Consider the following 4,455-nt stretch of genomic DNA (forward strand, 5'->3'; position numbering starts at 1 on the left):
ATCTCTCACGGAGCAGCGGAACCCGTCCTATTGGAGAATGGCCCGCAGAAGAGAACATCACAAAGCTACCTCTGACATTGCTTCTAGTGACCTCTGGTCCACAGAGTAAAGGGAAGCACATTCCCACCCACTCTGTTGAGCCGATATTGGACTTGGTCAAATTAAGTGCATAGCCATTTATTTAGTAAGTTTTGGCTTTTTTTGACAGTCATTAATGACCGAGCTGAGACCTTCAACTGGCTGCACTTGACAAAAGCAAGTTTAATCACAGGTGGTTACCCAGATTCGAACCCAGGATCTCAGCGTTTCCAGCTCAATGCTAATAATCTCTCTCAGCCACCCGGGTCATCTCGACGTAAATTTGACAAACTGATGCGTCGTGATATGCCAAACTCTTACTAATGCATTAGTAATAATCGAGACGAGATGTGAAATAAGGTGTTTAGAGAAGCTACGACAATTCAGCGCGCGTGCAATCCAGTAGACTCTTGATTATCCGTGTGCGGTTTATCTGATTTGCGGATTAACCACGCACATGAGATTTTTACTTATTAATAACTCACGGATTTTCCCTTAGGTCCAAATTAATAATCTAAAAATAGTTATACATTGTAATTCTTGGAAATGTTTGTTACAAGTCACGTGCTTATATCGAGCACATATGTGCGCCCATGAATCCGAAATCTACGTGATCACCTCGACAGTACAGTAGTTGCATATCTTTACAACAGTGGGTGGAGTTTGATTGATGGTGATTGGCGTGGCTCTGCTATCCACTTAGAGCAGGAAAGTGTTATCACCGACCACGTGCATCGATCGGTTGATCGTTAGTTTGTGGCATAGAGATCCGCAGAAAATAGATATCTTTGGATCATCCGAGATTTTTTATCATCCGCAGCCATCTTCCCCGTAATTAGCGCGGATAATCGAGAGTCTAATGTATGTGAAAATTTGTCTCCTTACTCCACGGAAGAAGCGGCGGTCTGGTGTCGGGAGTGCTGATGTTGCCGAAAAACGCGGCCGGTTTCTCCTTGACCACGAGGTCGCGAGGAGTCTCGAGGGAGCCACAGCACAGGGCCAACTGAAACAGCTTCCGGGCCAGCGTGTCCCCTTTCACCTGCCCCAGGAAGTCCTGCACACACTGTTGGTGGAATCAACAAAGGACCCAAACCACGTGCAGCCATTGCACTCTGTTGGGACAAATAGAGGGTGATACATGCATAGATGTCCGACCAATTTCAATGCCCCCCCTTACTTTTGTCTCAACGTGTGACTGAATTTTGTGAAAGCGATGGCCCTAAATATTATAGAGGAGAGTTAATTCAGTGGTAGAGAAAGTTTTTTGATAATGGTGGAAGTATCCACAGACTTGAAACGTATGGCGATTATCACTCATTAAATAATTCCAAGGACAAATGTATTATGTAAAATCTTTGACAAATGTAAGCAAATGCATGAACTTTCTCGCACGGTAATTTTGTTGCATTAAGTCCAGACGCCATGGCCCCCACCTTCTTCAGCTTATTCACAAAGATGTCCTCGGCGTTCTGGAAGACCTGCAGCACCATCTCGGCCGCCGGCTGTGTCGTGAACTGTCGGCGAAGATCGGCGCTCGTCCCTGGCAAGGGGAACGACTCCAACAGGTATTTCTTGATCTTGTGTGGCCGGCCCTCCACCTCCTGCTTGATGTCACACTCGATGCGAGCCAGCCCACGGTCCATCGCCTCCCGCTCGCCTTTCTGGGCCTTGCCGATCACCTAAACAAACAACACAATGTTAGCAACTGTGGCGGCCACAGGTGCAGGGCAGTGCTGTAGTTGCGATGATGGAACACGTGATGGACGAGTGGTTCAACAGCGAATGCAAGGTGTGCTGCTAATGCACGATTGCAATCGAGAGATGGGATTGGTGGATCATCCTAGCAGCAGTGGCTTTTGGCAAGCCATCGAACAAAGACAGTCACCGCATCACTCGCTTTCAGATGGGCTTCTGCGGCCAACTGGAATGCTCTTCCTTCCGATATTAGGAAGCCATTGGAGCTTTGCACTTTAAAATCTAGATTGAAAACAATTTCTTTAGAACTGCTTTTTGTGTTCAGTTTGTTGTCCTCCACACCTCTGATTGGTACAGTTGGCTACGTACAGTGCGAAAGAAGTTCAACATATATACATGTGGTTTTACCCAATCCAGTCATTTCTGAGTACTTGTTAAGATTTGCAAATTTTGATTCTGATGCCGGCACACATGTCCTCCTCATTCATTAATAACAACACGGGATTTTTTTTTTACATTATTTGTGAAGAATATAGAAATGCAGTTTTGGATAATACACCCGCAATATTAACTAGGGCGACTCCTGGGATCAAATCGCAAACCTCTGAAACAAGCGACAAATGCACAACCACTCGGGAAAGAAGATTTCTGTAAGGAGCGGTACAGTAAAATAGGCCTCAGCCTTCAATACGATATATATTAACATGATGTACTTACACGAGCAGTTACTTCAGTGTTCTTGTCGCAGCACTGCACCCACAAAACTGAAGTCGTGTTGGAAGTCTGTCTCAGACTGCATGACAAAAGGATACACCACATTCACTTGACAGGGAGACAGGTGTGAAACTTGTGTGCCTGAGCAACTGAGGATAGCTCAGCATTGTGGCCGTGTAAGGCAAACGCAGGGGCGGGGGAATATTGGTAAAAGGCTGATGCAGTGTCACTCTCAGGTGTGAACACAGCGACACGTACGTTGTGGTTGTGTGTCAGCAATTCCAGAACGCATTTAATTCAGAAAGTAAACCCCCTCAAGGGCAACAACAATACATACTTGAGGCAATCTTGATTTGAAGCTTTCGTGACTGCAGGAATCCAGACTCTTTGGTTCTTTCGGTAAAGTCACGTAAAATCGAGGAGGAGGCCGCTTTCCTACCTTACAGTTACACGCTAATTTCTCACGTTAACATCACTAGCCCTGGCCACTTCTTTATGACCCATGGGCTACACACATTTCAAACTATTTAAAACAGTCTGCCTCAGCAGCACACCAAGGCTTTATCACCTGATGACGGACGCTTGTGTCGCGCCCGAAACGTCGTGATTTATATTATTTTATACCTACGTGACTTTACCGAAAGAACCAAAGAGTATAACTTGAGGCATCCAATAATAATACAATTCGCAGTCAACAAGCGACGCAATGCATACACACGTACACACACACACACACGCTCGTACACGCAGGCACGGCACGTACGGAAATGCCCAGAGGTATGCTGGTGATACGGATGCCCAGATCGTGAATATCCGGAGCCCCGTATCGTTCCATGAGATGCTTCAGCAAGTCCGGCACCTTGAAGCGTGCCATCACTCCTTTGCCTCGGGAGCTGCGGCTCTTGGCCACGAAGGTCCTAAACTCTGCCGCAAACAACAACAACAACAACACGAGCGGGTTACGCAGAGCGCATGCTAGGGGAGCAACGACGACGCATTGATTCGGACGTGATCATTCATCCTGAAGATCGCGATATGCACACCGGATCGCGTGCGTAAGAATTTATGTTTTAGATTTGTATACGTTGCGTGTCATTGTTTCACATTGTCCAACACCCACCCACTCCAGTCACTAGAGCCGGCTGTGTTCACGTTTTAAAACAAGGCGTTGAATCTAGAATTTATTCACGAGCCCTCAATCGCGATAATCGATTGATTCGCGACATGGGTGGCTGGGGTGGCGCGTATCGCTTCTGTTTATGTCTGCAAGGAATCACTTGCTGAGCCTTCGTATCATTTCAAATACCAAACAAATTCATGCATCAGTAGGACTGGGGCCTTGAAAAAGGGAAAACATCCGATAAGCGACGTTTCGGGCAATGACCCTTCTTCATATTGCATAGAAAGGCCAGAGAGATTGAGTCAACAATAAGAATTGGAAACTGCACTTCACAGTGATTACCGTGTTTCAAAAGTTATTAGGTAACCATTCATATGAACCTTATGGTGGGACCCCGGGGTCCCATAAGTCCCCGGCTCTTGCATAAACATTATATTATATATAATGTAAACATTATATTATATATAAACATTATATTATATATAATGTAAACATTATATTATAATATAAACATTATATTATATATTATATATAATGTAAACATATTATAATGTAAACATAAACTGTGGTCTTTTTCACCAATGGGTTTGAAGGATGGTGGCAAGTGTTGTCTTGTTAAACTATGCCTTTAAAAATGAAAACTACTTACCTACAGTAGCTCTATTTAAATACACTATCGAAAACATAATTTACTCCCCTCTGCCAATCATCGTGTTTCTCAGTGTGGATTTGTGAACACACTTGTTAAACAATACATAAAATAGTACGCGTTTTCAATGCGCTGTTCATATTGTAAAATGTGTTTATACCAATGTGACTCTACAGCAGTTGCAGAGCCGCACTGTTAT

General features: G+C 44.6%; 1 long non-coding RNA gene across 1 annotated transcript; it reads right to left on the reverse strand.

The window, feature by feature from the left end:
- Window positions 1-1,538: 1,538 nt before the first annotated feature.
- LOC142929108 (uncharacterized) lies at window positions 1,539-3,407 on the reverse strand. Its single transcript, XR_012945264.1, has 3 exons — window positions 3,251-3,407; window positions 2,491-2,566; window positions 1,539-1,757 (listed from the first exon to the last, which is right to left on the reverse strand). It is a non-coding gene; the product is annotated as an uncharacterized LOC142929108 (long non-coding RNA).
- Between the last annotated feature and the right edge of the window lie 1,048 nt (window positions 3,408-4,455).

Source organism: Petromyzon marinus, chromosome 25 (assembly GCF_048934315.1).
Source record: "Petromyzon marinus isolate PM22_M1 ecotype Great Lakes invasive population chromosome 25, UKy_Petmar_22M1.pri1.0, whole genome shotgun sequence".
Taxonomy (NCBI): domain Eukaryota; kingdom Metazoa; phylum Chordata; class Hyperoartia; order Petromyzontiformes; family Petromyzontidae; genus Petromyzon; species Petromyzon marinus.